The 20,507-nt window shown below is 46.0% G+C and overlaps 1 pseudogene; it reads left to right on the top strand.

Annotated features, from left to right (window-relative positions):
• Nucleotides 1-2,090: 2,090 nt before the first annotated feature.
• Nucleotides 2,091-2,501, top strand: LOC113915324 (annotated as a pseudogene).
• Nucleotides 2,502-20,507: the final 18,006 nt, after the last annotated feature.

The following is a 20,507-nucleotide window of genomic DNA, read 5'->3' as shown; positions in this document are numbered from 1 at the left end:
AAAACCTCAATGAGATACCACCTCACACCAGTCAGAATGGCTAAAATTAACAAGTCAGGAAACGACAGATGTTGGCAGGGATGTGGAGAAAGGGGAACCATCCTACACTGTTGGTGGGAATGCAAGCTGGTGCAGCCACTCTGGAAAACAGTATGGAGGTTCCTCAAACAGTTGAAAATAGAGCTACCCTACGATCCAGCAATTGCACTTCTGGGTATTTACCCCAAAGACGCAAATGTAGGGATCCGAAGGGGTACGTGCACCCCAATGTTTATAGCAGCAATGTCCACAATAGCCAAACTGTGGAAAGAGCCAAGATGTCCATCGACAGATGAATGGAGAAAGAAGAGGTGGTATATATACACAACGGAATATTATGCAGCCATCAAAAGGAATGAGATCTTGCCATTTGCAACCACGTGGATGGAACTGGAGGGTGTTATGCTGAGTGAAATAAGTCAATCAGAGAAAGACATGTATCATATGACCTCACTGATATGAGGAATTCTTAATCTCAGGAAACAAACCGAGTGTTGCTGGAGTGGTGGGGGGTGAGAGGGATGGGGTGGCTGGGTGATAGACTTTGGGGAGGGTATGTGCTATGGTGAGCGCTGTGAATTGTGCAAGACTGTTGAATCACAGATCTGTACTTGTCAAACAAATAATGCAACATATGTTAAGAAAAAGGAAAAAAGAAGATAGCAGGAGGGCAAGAATGAAGGGGAGTAAGTCAGAGGGGGAGAGGAACCATGAGAGACGATGGATTCTGAAAAACAAACTGAGGGTTCTAGAGGGGAGGAGGGTGGGGGATGGGTTAGCCTGGTGATGGGTATTAAAGAGGGCACATTCTGCGTGGAGCACTGGGTGTTATGCACAAACAATGAATCATGGAACACTACATGAAAAACTAATGATGTAATTTATGGTGATTAACATAACGATAAAAAAATTTTTTTAAAAACCTGCTTACTATTTCAGAGTCTCCCTCATCCCCCTGGAGCTCATGCACAGAATTCAAGCTGAGAAGCCCTGACCTAGCATGAAGTAGTTACCAAGATTCACAGACAGCTATGTGAACTGTGTGCTCTTGAGGACTTAGGTCACTTTAAAAAGCATGATATCTCTTTCCTTCTCAGATCCTTAGGGTGACAGCAACAAAAGCAGACGTGACAGCAACCAGCTGCACCAAGTCACTAACAGATACTGAGCAATATGGAAAGAGCATATTGCAAACTTGAGGTCTGTGTCTGCTCTATTTATTGCAGCATCCCAAGTGAAAATAGAATAAAAGGAAAAGACCAGTGGAAATTTAAGAGAATACAGAAGAGTCATTGATGACGAGAAAGACAGTATTACAAAGAGAACCAGGAAAAGGTAACAATATGTAGAGAGACAAAGACACAGGAAAGTCATGGGGAACTGGGACCCAGGGCATTAAGTTTCATCACCTCAGGCATGGCGTTCCCCACAATTAGCTGCAGAACTGCCACGAAAAGACACTAAGCTGGCAACTGTAAAACTGTTTAACTTGTCAGGACTTAAATCAATAAGAACCAGTGTAACATTTGTGCTTCGTGTTCCTCTTATTTGCACAAAAGACAAACTGAAGAAAAACTCTATTTCTCCAGCTTTAAACATTTCCTCCAGGGAGTTGAGATCCTTCAAAAAGTCAACAATGAAATGGTGAGGGGGGGGAAATTAAGCACATTGGCAAGGCTATATTTAGATCCAGCTCAAAGACCCTCTTTGCTTTCTCCTTATCTCCAGCTGGCTCCAATCTCAGCAAAACAATTCAATTGCCACCGATTCACAGCTTCTTATTGGGGCTTCTGACCTGTCTTCCTGCAAGAGCCGGGAAGGGTGGCTGGAAAGAGGAGGACAGCAGCTCTGGGGACAAAGGTCTCCTCCAACCCCACCCCTCCAGAGCAGACATCCCTCAGGCAAACCCATGTTGACTCATGCTGGGGTGTCCTACCCTGCCTTTAAGGCTCACTTTGGGGGTCCTGAAGCCTTCTCTAAACCTTCGCAGGCCAAGGAGGTGGGAAACGCATACCCAAAGGCTGGTTTTGGGTCCCTTTCTGGTGTTCAAGATGTTGAAGCACGGATGTGGTGGGTCCTCCAGTGGGAAATTACAGATTTCTCTGGGTCTTCTGGTAGGAGCCATGAGTAACTGTGCTGACAACACAGGAGCCAAAAATCTATGTATCCTATCTGTGAAGGGGTTCAAGGAACAACTGAACAGGCTTCTGCCACTGGTGTGGGTGACACTGTGAAGGCCACAGTAAAGGCAAACCAGCACTCAAAAAGAAGGTACATCCAGCAGTGGTAATTCAACAACGGAAATCATACTGGAAAAAGATGGTGTGTTTATTTTGAAGATAACGGGGGTCATAGTAAACAATAAATGTGAAATGAAAGACTCTCCTATCACAGGACCAGTTGCAAAGGAGTGTGCAGACTTGTAGCCCAGGACTATATCCAGTGCTGACAGCATTGCCTGATTCTTTGGTGTATTTGTTTAAAAAAAAAAAATTTAAAATTATTTGCTAAAAAAAAAAGATCATAGGGCTGACTTTTGAATCCCAGCTCTGCCTCTTACTACCTATGTGGCTTAGCCAGTTATTTAGCCTAAGTTCCAGCTTTGTTATCTGTAAAATGGGCAGAATAAAATCTGCCACATAGGGTTGTTGCAGCACATGTGACTGTTGGAAGAATGCACTGAGCATAATACCTGTTGCACAGTAGAAATTCAGGAAAGGTGAGCTGATATGATTAAACCCCCCACTCCCACAAAATGTTGAGCTATGCCTACATCTAAGCACATAACCACACTGGGTTGAAATGATCAAGGCAGATCTGTTTCACAACTACAAAGGGGGAAAGAAAAAAAGAAAAGGCTACTCTCCATCTCCAGTGCCTGTCACACTACGGGTGCTCAGAAATGCTTGGCAAATGAAAGAAGTTAAAAGCTATGATGGAAAAACTTTTTCTCCTTGACTTTCACATGCTCGAAATCCTTCCGGCCACCAAATGCCATGGGGTTCCCTAGGCAATTCTCCAACACCAGCTGGCTGTCCTATAATTTAACTCAGTTCTGCTATCTACCTGGAGGGCCGGTGGGATTGCACAGGTTAAGGGCTCCGACCCACGAGACTGCCCCCATCCCACTTGAGATGCCAACTGTTGTCAGCTGTGCTTCTGACCCGATGGCTACAGGTCAGAGGTTCCCTGACGGCCCCCACCTCAGATTCAACTAATCTGTTGAAGTGGCTCACAGAACTCAGGCAAACAGTTGTCTTACTAGATGACCGATGTATTTCCAGTTTACTCTAATTATTGGAGGATATACAGTGCCCCCCCCTTATCCACGGGGACACATTCCAGGACACCCAAGGGATGCCTGCAGATAGAAGTGAACCAATACAGACTTTTTTTCCCCACACGTATGTACCTGCGATAAAGTTTAATTTATAAATTAGGCACAGAAAATTAACAATGACTAGTAATAAAATACAATTAAACAATATGCTATAATAAAGGTTATGTGCATATGGTTTCTCTCTCTCTCAGAATAGCTTGTGGTACGGTACTCACCGTTCCTCTCCTACGGGAGGTAAAACGCCTACGTGACAGGATGACGCGAAGTGAATGACGCACGCACACTGAGGTACGGCTAGGCCACTACTGACCTTCTGACTATTCGTCAGGAGGATGACCGGCTGCGGGACCTCCGTAAACCCCAAGTAACTAAAGCTGTGTGGAAAGCGAAACTGCCGGTAAGGGTGGCCAGAGGGGGCAACCACTGAAACTCAGAAACAGCCAAATGGAAGAGACCTCAGGCCACATGGGAAGGGCCGCTTCCTCGCACTCTCCTAGCGCCTCCACATTTGCCAACCAGGCGCGCTCCTCGGCTTTTATAAAGGCGCCATTTTATGACAAGATTGATTACATCATTGGCCAATGGTGACTGAGCGCACCTCTAGCCCCTCCCACTTCCCCGCCCCCTCCCCTGAGGTTGGAGAAGGGTGTGGCAGAAAGTTCCAACCCACTAATCACCTGGTTGGTTCCCTGGTAACCCATTTCCACCTGTGGTTACCGAGAGGCTTTCCAAAAATCACCTTATTAACATAAAGTCGGTGTGGTTGAAAGGGGCTTGTTAGGAATAACAAGATTCCTTTCGCCTCCATTCCTCTTATCACTTAGGAAATTCTAAGGGCTTTAGGAGCTCTGGGTCAGAAACAGGATGAAGACCAAATATAATAAACCACAATATTACAGGAGCATACTACACATTAAGCCGGCTCACATTTTCCCTATCAATTTAGACTCAGGACAGACCCAAAGAACCTACTCTGGCTTCTGGAAATTTCTCTGTAACATGATACTCTTTGTGGTTGATCCTCTCCCTTCTTTGCCTATTCAATCCGCTTGCTGTTTGAAACTAAATCCGTCATTTAGGGGAAGTGAGTGATCCCCTGCCCCAGCTTAGGGTCCCTGAACTTGGTAAAACCTTCAGCAGCCAGTGGAGACAGAATTAACATTCGCAAGGGCAACCACTCTTAGCCAGCCAGCGGTCTGGGGTCCTCATCTGCATGGACGATAACACGCCCTATGTTGTCTTCAAGGCAGAAATGGCCCAAAGAACTACTCAACCGCTCCCGGAAATGGCCAAATGGCAGGTCAAATTACCCATAACTTTGACGAGGAGGATGGCTGGATGATTCCAGCACCTCTCTTGGGAGAAATGAAATTCAGAATTCAAGCGTCAAGAAAAGGAATCATAAAAAAATCCCCTATGCAGAATTAACATCCTGCCGTAAAACGGGGAAAGGACTGAGGATGCAAAAGTATCCTCTTATTAGCAGAGTGCATTTGTCAGGAAACAACCTCCTCCAGCTGGACCAGACTGTTTGCCTTTCAGATGATTCCTGTCAGGGCCAAACAATCCAGACATTTGCAATTATAGCATATCAATTTGTTTTTAAATTATAAGGCTGCCGGGAAAGGTTGACTCCTTGCCGGAAATATGCTTCGCGGTGCTCTGGGGCAGCTGCTATGGAATGTGGTGAGACCACCAATCTGTCCAGACACAGAGAATTTATGCACCTGTGTGTGCAGCCCACGTGGAGCCACAGGGCTGGGCAAGCTCTGAGCTGGCCTTTCTCTCTCCAAAATAGCACTGGGTCCATGTAAAAATGAGTAAACCTCATTTAAAATGGAGTCAGTCAGGAAGCCCTGAAGGGGGAGCTCTCACATACACCACTCATTGCAGCCTGCAGAACCAGCAGGAAGAAGGACGGTCACTCCCGACGCCACAACCCACCACGCCCTCAAACTCCTGTTCTTGCCCAATGAACTTTTGTTCAACCCTCCTCAATTTTCTCCTAAAACATTAAAAAGCCGACCTTCCTTTTGTCTCTTCAGACTTGGCTATGGTTATTCCATAGTCTGCTTGTCCCGAATTGCAATTCCATAGCTATTCCTAAACTTCTTTTGCTAATAAAATAGCCGGCTGTTTTGCCTTTTAGGTTGACATCTGCAGATGTCTAACATGGCCTCATTCCAGCACAGGTACAAGTCCCTGGAGGTATCCTCCTCAAAGAACCTGACATTTCCCTAAGTGTCCTTTCAGTGGCTGGGAGAGGTGCTTTTCTTCACCTATTGTGTGTGTTTGCATCCTCTGAAGAGATCCACGTGGGGAGGGTATCCAAGGAGTCGGCCTCCCAGGCTCTCCTGTGTGGAACCCACCTTCCTCTTCATCCACACAGGAAGGGTCCTGTCTTGTCATCTGATAGAGATGAGTGTCGCCTCTCACCTGGAAGACCCCTATGGCCATCTTCACAGAACGAAAGCATAGCCTCTGTTCCAACAGAGTCAAGCTCCCCTTTAATGAAGGGCCCTAGAAAGTATCCTGGTAGTGTCAGAGGAAAAGGTGAGGGGACTTTACCTGGCTAATTTGCCCCTACCACCTGGTATAAGGGTGGTATAAGGTATAAATCAGGGGGAGGTTTACTTAACTGTACCCTCACTCCCCCAGCGGTCTCTTCTGGAAGCCCTCACCATCCAGTGTCTCTCCTCTCCTCTCTGAGGACATTCCACCCCTTTCACACAGAAGGGCTGCCCCAGTCCTGAATCTTTTCTGTGGAAACCTCTGATATCAAGTGGACGTCCGTAAAGTCATTCCCCAGCTGGGCTTCTGCTCACTGTTGGGGGTTGAGGGGTGGTAAGAGCAACGATTATGTCCTGAGCCACAACTGTGTGGTATTCTCAAGGCTGAGTCTGTTCCCAGTATAGAAGGTGCATACACCCCTGAGCCCTGGAGGAGCATGGGCAGCCACACTCCATACCTGTTGGGTCAGCTGTTGCTGGAAATGCAGAGCCAGAATTAACAAATCTGATGCAGCCAGTGCCCCAAAGGAATTTTTTTTCTTCTTATTTTATTCTCACTTATTAAATTTTAAACAGCCCTCGAAGACTCCAGCCTACCACGAAAATCAAAGACAACAAAACAATGTTTGTTTCCTATTAATATGTAAGGCAGTGAGTCCTACTGCAGCAAAGCTGTGAGTTACTGGAAAAAAATCAACCATCTTCTCTGAGGAGACCCAGAGATCTACTCAAAGGTAGCCCCAGCTGGGCCTGGTATTCCACAAAGATCACCACCACCCCAGCTCCTCAGAACCCCAGCTGCCTGCACCTGCAGACCAGGACACGCCCAGGAGCCCTCAGATAGTTTCTGGCTCCCTGGGGAAACTCAAGGGTCCAGGAGACTCCCCAAAACAGCCTACTGCCAACCTACACTCTCTGGCACCAGCTGAGACCCTGCAGACTTGCTAGTTGGGGGAGAGAGGGGTATTCTTTAGGAATTTCCTGTAAAAATGGACAGGAAGCTCCTAGAAAACCAGGTGTGGTCTCCAGGGCAGGCTTGAGGTTATTTGTACTACTGTCTGCATCCTCCCTACCTGAGCTGGGCTCTGCTGATGGCCGTGAGACATTCTGAAGCAACCTTTTAGATACAGAGACCTCTTGAGATAATATGGAAACAAGTTATACAGATCAGTGGCAAGTAAAGTGGGCTTTAAACTGGGTGATCATGTAACTCATCCAAATTAGGATACTTTTGAGAGCAAGAGTATTGTAAATCATTAAGCCAACAACATATACAAATGTCAGATCATTATGTTGTACACCTGAAACTAATATAATGTTATATGTCAATTACAGATATAATGTTATATGTCAATAAAAAAATCATTAAACCTAGACAACATGAGTAAATTGTGACTAGTTTTAGACACTTCCATCCCACTCCTGAGCTTTCAACCCACCCCTGACTCTCTCTTCCAGCCTCCCCGTGCCCGGAGCCTCACCCCAAAGGCAAGGATGGAGGGAGCATCTGGATGAAGTGCAGGCCAAGGAAGGGATGAGGGTCAAACAGAGGTGATACATATTTGCTGGAAATTTTAAAGGGTATTTTCCCTTTAAACCTGGTTTGACAAAATGATTAAAGCATCCGTTTCTATTCTGAATGTTCCCCCTTTGTGAATTTCCATGCCCCCTGCCATGACCAGGACAAAACAGAATTTTGTGGGGAGGAAGGTTCTGAAAGGGGATGGGGAAACCCAATCAAGCCCCCTCCCACCCCAAGCTTATCTGGATCTTGCTCCATGCTCTGTACTCAGGGCTACACAGGAGAGTGGATGCTGAGCCCTGGACGCCGAAGCACTGAGTGTGTGTGTGTGTGTGTGTGTGTGTGTGTGTGTGTGTGTGTGTGCGCGCGCGCGCGCGCGCGCGCGCTTGTGTGTGTGTACTTCCTTGTATTTGTGCTGAAATGACACTTTCAGACAGCCTAGTTGGAGCAGAATTTCCTCTTTCAGTGCTTACAGAGACAGAGAGAAGGAAAAACAGCAACAGGACAACCCCCTTCTCTCGTTAGCATAGCCTCAGAGGGGATCTTCCAGAAACCCTCCCTTCTACTATGCCCTGAACAAATCATTGTGCAAAGGGCTCAGAGCCTGAGAAGATGGCCCAAATAGTTCCATGTGCAACAATCTGGGCACAACCGGCTGATCAGGGAATTGTCCCAATGGTATGGGACAGAGTCAGAGTAGACATCTGAAAGGGGGGTTGCTAGATGATAGAATTCCAGAAGTCGGCACCATGCCTCTGCCTCCTGCAGACATCTATTTGGATGGGGGTTACTCCCATACTTTCCAGGCAAAGCTGCTGAGGTTGACCACCTTAATCACCCACGCAGATGCCCAAGATCCAGGACTGGCAACTCCATGGGCCACTAATCTCGTAGGAGGTTTTGGGTGATGCTGGCAGAGGCAATGGTCAACTAGCAATCCCTTCAAGGAGACTGAACTGATAGTTCATTGACATGCTGTTGACATGAAAGACCAATGTGCTGGCCAGGTCAGGGTGGTCACAGAACTGAAACCTACACAGCAGATGTCAGCCCCCCAAGCCCCTGCCAGCTCACTGCCCCCAAGATCAAGCCCCAAAAGCAGCCCGTCTGTGTCAGGCAGTGGAACACTCCAAACAGAAGAGCCACAAATAACAAAAGGAAGCCCTCCAGGGGCAGAAGCCACCTCAAGCCACAAATCCAAGTGCACAGTGACACCAGTTGAGAAAATTGCCGCCAAATTCCACCTTGTTGCTAAGGACCCAAAAGATTCTTTGCCACCAAACCACAGCAGTGGCGAAGGCTGGAGGGAGGCCAAGTGGTGTGCATACATTCAGACTGAGTGCGGGTGGGCAAGTGAGAGGCTTTCCAGAGGGCTGGAGGGTGGCTGATGACCTGCATACTGCAGGGCACGGAGATGCTTCATGAGGTATAGCACCCGTGCTTCCACAGCTTATAAACCAGCCAGGCCTGAAGGCTGTTCCCATGGAGAAGCTCTCAGTACCATTCTGAGCAAGGCTGCCTTTCTGGAATCAGTGCACAGCCTCAGGCTGAGAGAAGGGATTGTGCATGTGTCCACTGGGATGTGTGGGCTGAAATAATTTTTTCAAAATACAGCTTTACACCCTGTCTCCTCATGTAGCTCTGCTTACCTGTAAAATTCTCCTACTTCCTCTCTGGGAACCTCTGTGGTACCTACTCTTTGAGCCCACTGAGTGCTAAGGGAAGGAACACAGGGTACCCCAGATCCACGCCTCCCATTCACGTCGCATATCTTTTCCCATTATCTCTCACCTCCCTTCCTGCCTGGGCAGCCAAACCAAGAGACCTGGACCTCCTGCCATTTCCTGAGTCAGACCACATCCTGACACCAGGGCTCACCAGCTCTCATGAAATGGCTAGTAACCTTCTCAGGTGCTTCAAAGGCAAAGCCCCAAGGCCCCCGCATGCAGGAAACTAGTTAATCTCACAAAGTGCCTGACTGAATTTCACCCTGCTCTCCCAAGCACATCTGAACGTGGGACCCAGCATCTACACAGATCAGCAAAACATAGTGATTGAAGGAATAACCACTATCCTTTTTACAATATACGATAACTGTCCAAAACACCTGTGCCTTTCCATCTGTGGTTTTCCCCAAATTGGCTCAATACTATTACTGTTGTGGGGAGCATCATGCTGGGTACAAAGACAGTAGGGACTGACCACAAGGCTCACCAGCTTGGCCTCAAGTTGCTTCTAGGTGCTGACCAGGGATGAATCCAAATGATAATAGAGAAGGGGCCAAAGTACAGAAAACAGAGAGTCATAGGAGTTATAGGAGGGGAACATGGGCTGGTTGGTTTATCAGGAAAGCTTTAGGAAGAGGCCAAAAGTGTGCCCACCCTTTGGAGCGAGACGCTGTGATGGAGGGAATAGAACCTGCCATTGGACATCAGCAAAACCTGAGATCAAACCCTGTGCATACCGCTCACTAGCTGAGCAATTTTGGCCAAGCTGTTTAACCTCTGTGCCTTTTCTTCATCTCTAAAGTGAGAATAATAACTCTAGCCTCACAAGGGGGCTACAAGGATCAAATCAGCCAACATTTGCAAAGAGCCCTGTCTGGCACACAAAAGCGCTCCATGAATATTAATTTATTAATTCTGAGCATTGCACTGAAGTCATCTCAGCACTAACCCCACACAGTCTTCCTTCTGAGATGCTTCCAGTCTGAGAAGACAGGGCAGGGAGAGGGGAGCAGAGTTCACAGCTAATATTCCTGACCAGGCATTGTTCCCCAGTGGAAAATGATAAACAGCTTTCACTTGATGTTACCCCAGAATCCTTCCCCCAGGAGCAGATATTACAGAGTTTAGAAGCAAACCGAAATGAACATCCAGAACAGAATATGCATGTACACACGCACGCACGCACGCACGCTCACATGCTTGCATGCTCGCACCCACTCCCCCTTTGTAAGAAAGGTTGCCATGGAGATTAAACAGAGAAACAACAAAGACACAGAGGAGCCACTCAAATGGCTATAATTAATTTAAAGCATTAGAAACAATTAAAATTGTATTAAAGCAAGTTCATTTGAACAAGGTGTAAATCGGGTGAGCTGATCACATCAAGCATGAACAAAATAAAGCATTGCTTTGGGGTGTTGGAACAGGCACCTTCATAGGAGGGAAATAAATAATTGCACAGTATTCAGGAACAATAAATATGTAACCTAATTTATCTAATGTTTCTGAAAACAAGACGGTTCTCCAATAATTCCATTTCCTCTAGTACCTTTATGCCAGGTTCAAAAACAAGGACAGAAAGCTACCCCTTATCAAGCAAATGGATCCATCTCTCTTTTTCAGTCACTGTGGCCACAGATCACTCACCAGTAGAGAAGGGGAGGCAGGGGACCAGCATTGTGGAACACCGATTGGACACCAGCGGCTCTCCGGGCACTTAACACCATCGGCCTCCTTTACTACTCCCTCAAACATCACAAGGAAGACATGAGTGGCCTGTCCTACCAACAAAGGACTCAGAAAGATTGGTGACATATTCAAGGTGTCACAGCAATTTGGCAGCCAGATAAGTACTTGAACTCAGATCTGTCCGGATTCCAAAGTACATGCACTTGCCACCATGTCACACCACTTCTCATGGAAGACACAGAAATGGCACATGGGACAATGGGCAACCAGTACCATTTTGAGCACCTACTGTATGCCAGACGCTGTGCTACACATTTTACAAGCATCATCTGATTTGATTCCCACATGGACCCTTTGTTTCTCGGAGAAGGAAACTGTGGCACTCACAAAGAACTTGCCCGAGATGACACAAAAATGAACAAACCAAGATTCCTGCCCTTCCCCCCTCCAGGTCTGCTTAACTCTTTAACATCTTGGCCCTCTGCATTTGCTCCATGCTCCTCAGCTCCTATAGCATGTATCACTACTGCCATGTGTCACAACTCGCTTCAGATTGAGTAGCATTTGGGGGTGGCCGGATATTTCATTTTTCCACTTAGACAACTGGGAATAGCAGAGAAAACTTTTCACAGGAGGCCAATTTCAAGGAGGATCTTGACTTAGACATGTGAGATTTGAATGGGCAGAGCCCCTTCTTGTTCCTGAGACCAAATGAGCCTGAAATTTAGAGCTGAGATTGGAGAAACCCAAGACAAGGAAAAACACAAGGGGTATTTGCACAAGGCAACCCGAGGCCCCAAGGGCTAGCAGCAGACCCACTTGTCCAGGGAAGACAGGCCTGTGGCCAGGAGAGTGGTGCCGAGTGTCAAATCCAATGATGAAGGGAGAACAGAAGTAGGAGAGGAAGCGAGATCGGCAGGAGGCACATCAAATGTAGGACAGAACTGGGAACAAGGAAGAGAAGTAGAGAGCTAATGCAATGGGAGAGTGTATTCTGTGGCCTCTCTCTTCTTTAGTGTCTGACTTGTGTGTTCCAGGGACAGGTGGTTGGCTCCAAGGAGCTCATCAGAAGGTGCCAGCCAAACATTAGCCAGGACTCTGCAGTACAGTCATATGTGTTGTTACGGTATTGAAATATGTCATACTGGCTATACCCAGCCAGTTCCCTGAACCTCACAAGGGTTCCCATCACCCAACCCTCCTCCAAGATTCCTCAGGGCTCCCCACCTACCAGCAGCTACAAAGCTGACACCTGCTCCAACAGCCCAGCATTGTTGTGATTTACAAGCCTGGGCCACTTCAGTAGGTCAATATTTGTGCATTATCACCCCTTGCACTTTGATAAGGACTTACAAAAGTGACACAGTGAATCCTGACCACAACCATGAGTTGGATGGTATGATCTCGATTTTACTGACACTGGTTTGGGAGGTTAAGCAATTGCCCAAGAGAAGTGGCCATGGGAGACTAGGCTAAGAAGCTGGCATGAGCGGAGGGGAGAACCAGGAAAATGAATGGCTGGCATCTGCTCTCTCATGGCTCAAGGAACTGAGCTTGGAATTGTTTCCTATGGGGAGAAATTCCATGGGTCACAGGGAGAATGCTAGGCCATAAGCTGCCTACAAAGAGGCCATCTAACTAGGTGTTTAATTAGCCCACTCCCTGGATACATTAAATACAGATGGCCATGTAAAAGAGATTTATTGATCAAATGAAAAATCAGATGAATGATAGAAGTTGCAGGAGCACCTACAGCAACCTCCTGCCTGTGATTCCAGAAGGGAAGTGAGGGGGTAATAAATGGCCTCCACCCTACCTGACAAGGAAGATAAAAGGCCTGTCTGGGCAACTCGGGTCTCCAGAAATATTTATCCCTCCACGTAATTCATTAGTGCACACCAGTGTGGTACAAAAGCAATGCGTATTTCAGGTTATGATTTCCCAGAGAATAATCTCTTTGCCTTCATAAACTACGGCGAAATATCCAGACCACCCACTGCAAAACAGTCTGAGCTGGGAGAAGTTGAAGCAGAAAAGAAGCAAGCTAGAGCTCACGATGTAGAAAACAGGGTCAAGCAGGAAGAAGAGGGTGTGGGTTCATTTACTGATTCATTCTTTTAGCAAATATTTAATGAGCACCTACTATGTGCCAGACACTGTTATAGGCACTGGGGGGATGGAAGTGAATAAGATAGAGACATAGAGAGGGAAAGATAGTCCCCGCCCTCATGGAGCTTCTAACCTAGTTTGGGAGGCAGACAATTTTAAAAATATATAATATGATGTCAGACCATAAATAGGTAGAACCAGTGGAAAGATTCTGAGGCCAGACGGGTGACAGAGGCAGGTTCTGAACCCAAGTCCCCTGCCCCCAACCTGCTGTGCTATGCTGCCTCTCTGCAGTAGTCCAGGTGAGAGACCATGGCAGCGTGGACAGTGATGGGGGCCCACAGAGGTGGTGAGAAATGGCTGGATCCCAGTTATATTTTTAAATTAGAGCTGACAAGATTAGCATCCTAATTAAATTGGATGGGAGATGAGAAGAAAATACAGTTTGAAATGGTTGCTTCGAAAGTACTGATTTCCAAGTTCTAGGAAGAGCCAACCACAACCTCTCACTCAGTGGTTCATAGGCCTAGGGACTCAGCAGAGGTTTTCACAAACACAGATTCTAGGACCTCACTCTGCAGGCCTTGAAGGAGACATTCCAGACATGGGCCCAGGAACCGGCATCTTCAAGCCACTGGTCAGGTGATGTTGAGGCAGCTGGTCCATGGGCTAACACTGAGGGTCCATGCTCTTGGCCTTATGTCCTGACTCCTACAATGTGAGTGTTGGGGAACACCTGAGAGGTGACAGTGTCACCTCAGCTGCAGATGAGGACTTCAAGGCCTGAGAAGGACGTGGTCATACCCAGTCCATGAGGGATGGCACTGGGGACAGAATCTCCATCTTCTGACTCCTGGGCAGAGCTGTGTACCCTACCCCAGGATGACTCCTTCGGACAGCATTACATTGCTTACCTGCATCACTCCTTACACAGGCAAAGGACCCTGAATGACCTCTGTGGGGTCAGAAGACGTGGGTTCAGGCCCTGATTCTGCAACCCACCAGCTGAGAGATCCAGGGAAAGTCACTTTACCTCTCTGCCCTTCAATTTTCTGGTTTGTAGAATTGGGACTTCAGGTCCTCACACTATTGTTATTAGAGTAAATGAAACAATACACTTGAAATGCTTAGTGAGACCTTAATGTTAGTTATTCTTTGCGGTTTTATTACAATTCACTCAAATTTCCTGGCTCCTGATACAATGTCTTTCTCCTACAGCATGTTCATTAGGATTTTGATGCCTTTGTGTCTCCAAGATCAAATGCAGGTACTCCAGGAGGAAGGAGCAGCTCTAGATGTTACAAACCAATGCCTTGAGGGGCCTGGGGGTGGATGAGCAGGTGGGAAGTGGGGAGGGAGTGCTGAAGGGCACACACTCCAGCCCTGCCACCAGTCCCCTGAGGATAGGTAACAATGGTGGAGGGCGCTACATAGCCTGTGTCCTCAGGTGGCTGAACCACAATAACTGGTAACATCTGTGTAACAACTTGCACGTGACAAATGCTTTCAATGGATTGCTTCACTTGAGCCTCAAGACAACTCTATCCAGGAGCTGTTCTTACTGCACCTCCAATTTCAGAAAGGAAAAATTGAGGCTTAGTCACACCATTTGCCCAGATAACACACTAATAAGCAATAGATCTGATTTTTGACTCACGATCTAACTCCTGTCTAGACCAGTGCTATCCAACAGAAAAAGAATATGAGCTACTTTCGTGGTTTTTAGCTTTCTAATAGCCAAATTTTAAGAAGTAAGAAGGAACACATGTCATTCACTTTAATCATATTTTATTTAGCCCAATACATCCAAAATATTATCATTTTAACATTTAACATATAATCCATATAAAACATTTAAATGGGATGTTTTTCATTATTTTTTATATTTTTTATTTCATTATTTTTTATATGGTCTTTGAAATCCAGTGTCTATTTTACACTTACAGCACATATCAATTTACTAGCCACATTTCAAGTGCTTAAGGGCCACACGTGACTAATCGCAACTGGCTGTCACCAGGGATCAGACCAGGGATCAACAAAAATCCTTCTGTAAAGGATCAGGTAAATGTCTTGGGTCTCACAGGCCACATTTACACTCTGCTGCATATTCTATTTCTTTTCTTTTCTTTTCTTTTCCTTTTACAACCCTTTAAAAATGTAAAACACATCCTTAGCTGATAGGCTGTAGAAAAATAGGCCACAGATGAGACTTGGCCTGTGGCTCAGGGTCTGCCTACTCCTGCTCCAGACGATAAGCTCACTGAGGGCAGGAACGTGTGCACTACCGTAGCCTCTCACAGTGCTTGGAATAGAGCAGACACTCAATAAATTAGTATGGAATTGAATTTAACAGAGGCGAGTCAGACAGGATTTATTATTGCCACTTGATAGATGACAAAAGTGAAATCAGAGAGTCAAGCAACTTATCCGAAGTCACATGGCTACCTCCAAACCCAAAGCTGCGTGACTTCCAGCCCGCTGCTCTTTCCTCCGGTCATGCTTCCAATAGGTGATGACACCTGTTATTTCATAGCTGCACTGACAGTCACTCTGATTCCCAGTTCTTCCCTCTCTTTGCCTCTGGCTTTGATCTCAGGCTTCCAGACGGCATGCCCCCTAGGAGAGGGGGCATGGAGCTGGCGGAGCTCCCAGCAGGTAACGCTGCTCATGATGAAGAGCCTGTGTCATGCTCCTCCCACTCTGTTCCGGAATCTCTCTGGAAATGAGTGCTCTTATAAGGTTAGAGGAAATGCATTTCCATTCTCCTTTCTGCCAAAAAGCATCTGCCTCCTTCACAAAGAAGGTAGTGAACCAGTTATAATTACACACCATGCACTGGAGAGCATGAAAGTGACATTTAGCAACACAAGCCTCGGATACGTGGTGGCTGCAGTAAACATTATATAATTGCTGCAGCATCGATCCCAACAATGAACACCAAAAAGCAGAGACAGAATGGAAGTTCTCCAAGAAGCTGCTACAACCTGAGAGGAAAAAGGAACCCAAAATCTCCCTCTTAGAGACAGCTCCCCTTCCTTCACATGTTAAGACATTTTTGCGGGGAGGGGGTAATGTTTTCAGTCCAAACAATTTTCCACACAGTTTTTCCAGAGCCCAGGGGACCAGAGAACAGATGGGCAGGTGGAGATGGAGACACCAGAAAGTCCTCTGGGGGGGCAGTCTGCTTCCAGTCCCCTCAGGTCTACCCCACGACATTGGTGAGTTGGGGGAACAGCAAGGTCAGTGTGGCTGGATCACAGAAGGCAAGGAGCAGGCCTCAGGAGTAGCCCAGTGAGGTAAAGGATCAGTCTTGCATAGAGGCAATGCAGAGTCACTAGAGGGCTTTATGATGAGAGGGAGCAGGGCCATTTTGCTTTTTGGCAAGAAGCAGAGAGACGGAGCGAGGAAGACAATGGCCTGACTATGGCAGTGGGATGGGGAGAAGTGGTCCAAGAGGTATTTAAGAAACAAAACTGATAGGACCTGATGCTGATAGGATGTTGCTGAGTCAAGGATGACCGCAGGCTTCTGGCTTTGCTGACTTAGAGGGTGAGGGTACTGAACCCTGGGAAGACAGGTTTGGAGGGGAAAGACACCATGTCAGAGTGTTGAATGCATTAATCATAAGGAGGATTCGAATAAAAGGGAAAAGTGGAAATGTGGCTCAGAAGAAAGGTTGGGGTGAAGATACAGAAATGTGAGTCACCTGCTCCAGAAAGTGCTGGACTACAGAGGTGGATGAGCTGCCTGGGGAGGAGAAATAGGAAAGACCAGGGTAGATAGGAAAGACAAGGTAAGGGGCAGAGCCTCCAACAATGGAGACAGACGAACAATCAGAGAAGGCAAAGGAGAAAAAAAGAAGGGGGGTCTTAGAAACCAGGGAAGAGAAGTTTTGGAATAAAAGAGGTACACAGCCGTGTCTGATGCTGAAGCAAGAAGAAATGAGATTCTCTTATTCATTCAACAAAGATTTATTGAACACCTGTGATATGCCTGGCACTATTCTAGGTATAGAAGATAAAGCAGTGCCATGAATATAATAAACAAAACTCCCTAACCTTGTAGGAATTTCATGTTACATGGAGAGAGATAGAATTTAACCAGAAATAAGTGAATTTATTTGGTATAGGTAGTGGGTTGAAGAGTAGTCCCCAAAAATATGTCCAAGTCCTAACCCCTGGTACCATGAATGTGATCTTATTTGGAAATAGGGTATTTACAGATGTAATTAAGTATCTCAAGATAAAACCATCCTGGATTTTAGTTGGGCCATAAATCTGATGACTAATGTCCTTATAAAAAAAAAAGGAAAAGGTTACTAGAGACAGACACACGGGAAGAAGACCATATGAAGATGGAGGCAGACACTGGACCAATGCATTTACAAACCAGGAAACTAGAAGACAGTTTTGGAACAGATTCTCTTGTATCTTCAAATCTGTCTCTCCTTATGAGAGCACCACTCACTGGATTTAGAGTCCGTCCTAATCCAGTATGACCTCATCTTCACCTGATCGTACCTGAAGTGACCCAATTTCCCAGTAAGGTCACATTCTCAGGAACTGAGGTTTAGGACTTCAACATATATTTTGTGTGTGGAGGGGGGATACAATTCAACCCACAACAAATACCATATAATTAATGAAGGCAGAAAAAGCATTTGAAAAATTCAACACTCACTCATGATAAAAACTCTCAGCCCAGTGGAAATGAAACCAACTTTTCTCAGCCTGACAAAAGACAACTGCAGAAAACCTCTTACTTAGTGGGGAAAGACTGAATACTTTTTCCCTGAGATAGGGAACAAAGCAAGGATGGACACTCTTGCTATTTCTGTTCATCATCACCCTGGAAGTCCTAGCCAGTGAAATGCATGAATGAACAAAGAAGTGAACGAAGACTGGAGAGGAAGAATAAACTGTTTCTATTTGTAGACAACATGACTGTCCATGTAGAAAATCCCAAAGAATCTACAAAAACTTACTAAAATCAATATAAGTGAATTTAACAACATCACAGGACAAAAAGTCAATATAAAAAAAATTACATTTGCATTTACTATCAATGAATAATTAGAAATTGAAATTTACAAAAGTACCACTCATAATAGCACCTCAAAACTATGAAACACTTAAGTATAAGACTAACAAAACATGTGCAGGATCAGTATACTGAAAACTGGAAAATATGAATGAAAGAAATTTTATTTCATTTTATTTTTTTGGAAAGAGAATTTTAAAGATGTAAATAAATGGAAAGGTATATTAACCATGGGCTTGAAGACCTGGTGTCATTAAGATACGGTTTTCCTGAGAATGAGCTACAGATTCACCACAGTTTCACTCAAAAATTTCTGCAGGAATTTTTGCGGAAGTCAATATACTGATTCTAAAAGATTTTATGGAAAGACAAAGGAACTAAAATAGACAAAACAATTCTGAAGAAGTACAAAGTTTTAGGAATCACACTACCTGATTTTAAGACAAAATATAACACTTCTATGATTCAGGCAGTGTGGTGTTGGAAAACAGGGTAGACATAGCACTGTGCTGGAGCAGGCTCATACCAGCTCATGAGAAACAAGTGTCAAATTTTTAGGAGTTTTACAGGTTGACTGATGTCAAGTTGGTTGCTTGAAATTGTCTACTATGACTGTATCCAAAAAAAGGAAACCAACAAGCACTACAAATTGGGACCCCCCAACACCTCCCCCCAAGAGCCAGTTCTCAAACATTACCAGCCTGCCTCTATATCTAGATCAAGGGAACAGAACAGAGAATTCAAATGCTGACCCATATATAGTTGGGCAATTTATTTTCAACAAAGATACAGGGCAATGTAAAAGAGAAAAGATCGTCTTCTCCCACCAATAGTGCTGGAACAGTTGGGACCTCCATATGCAAAAATAAACAAATCTTTGGGTGCCTGGGTGGCTCAGTCAGTGAAGCACCTGCCTTCACCTCAGGTCATGATCCCAGGGTCGTAGGATCAAGGCCCACATTGGGCTCCCTTCTCAGCAAGGAGCCTGTTTCTCCTTCTACCTGCCACTCCCCCTGCTTGTGCTCTGTCTCTCTCTCTCTCTAACAAATAAATCTTTAGTGGAGGGAAAAGATGGCAGAGGAGTAGGGGACCCTACTCCAACCGGTCCCCGGAATTGAGCTGGATATCTACCAGACCACTCTGAACACCCAAGAAATCAGCCTGAGATGTCAGAAGATAGATCTGGATCTCTACAAACAGAATATCACAGGCAGTTGGTTTCGAGGTACGAAGCAGGGAGCCGTGATTCTGCGGGCAGGTATCAGAGGATAAACGAAAGGGGAAGGGAGCCCAGCCAACGGGATCCTACACCGCAGGTGAGGGATAGCCTCCTGCGCTGGGGACAGGGCAGATTCACAGACTGGTTGCAGCGGGGAAAGGACTTTAGGGCAATAGTCTGGTCGGAAACCAGAGCGGCGGGGCCACGTGTGTGAACTGGGACTGGCTGGTGGTTTTAGAAGCACAAAGGGCAGAGATGTGCCCCAACCTGGAAGTGAGTACTGGGAGAGCTGCTGAGGGGCACACAACCCAGGACACCACAGTTTATAGCAGCACAAACAGAAACAGAGATAGTGTGCCCTGGAGAGCTTCCTGAAGAACAGACTGAGATCTCTCTGCTCTGAGGCAGAAGGTTGGAAATGATCTCTTCTGGGGCGCCTGGGTGGCTCAGTTGGTTAAGCGACTGCCTTTGGCTCAGGTCATGATCCTGGAGTCCCGGGATCGAGTCCCGCATCGGGCTCCCTGCTTGGCAGGGAGTCTGCTTCTCCCTCTGACCCTCTTCCCTCTCGTGCTCTCTATCTCTCATTCTCTCTCTCTCAAATAAATAAATAAAATCTTTAAAAAAAAAAAAAAAAAGGAAATGATCTCTTCTGCTCTGACTCTCCAAAGAGATGTGGAAAGCCACCAGGGAACAAAAGCCCCCCAAAAACAGTTTCCACTGAGCCCATGCCCTGCCACAGGCCCATCCCCCAGAAGACAGGCTGGGAAAACAAGAGGCCAGCAACCCTAAGGTCCCTAGAAAACAGGTGCATCTTGTTGGGGTTATGGTCAATAATTTGGACTCTATACATTCCCACAACCACCACTCAACAGAATGACTAGGAGGAGGAACCCCCAAAAAAGGAAAGACTCAGAGACTATGACTTATGCCACAGATTTACAAATGGATTCAGATATAACCAAGATGTCAGAGACGGAATTCAGGGTAGCAATTGTGAAGACAATAGCTAGAATGGAGAAATCGATTAATGGCAACATAGAGTCTCTAAGGGCAGAAATGAAAGCTGAATTGGCAGAACTTAAAAATGCTATCAATGAGATCCAATCTAATCTAGATAATCTAACGCCTAGGGTAAGTGAGGCAGAAGAATGAGTTAGTGATTTAGAAGACCAATTAATAGACAAGAAGGGAAAAGAGGAGGCTAGGGAAAAACAACTCAGAATCCATGAAGCTAGAATCGGAGAAATAAATGACACCATGAAATGTTCCAATGTCAGAATTATTGGGATCCCTGAGCGGGTGGAGAGAG

Source organism: Zalophus californianus, chromosome 11, assembly GCF_009762305.2.
Source record: "Zalophus californianus isolate mZalCal1 chromosome 11, mZalCal1.pri.v2, whole genome shotgun sequence".
Taxonomy (NCBI): domain Eukaryota; kingdom Metazoa; phylum Chordata; class Mammalia; order Carnivora; family Otariidae; genus Zalophus; species Zalophus californianus.
Note: the sequence above shows the minus strand (reverse complement) of the source record. Positions and strands in the feature narration are given on the sequence as shown.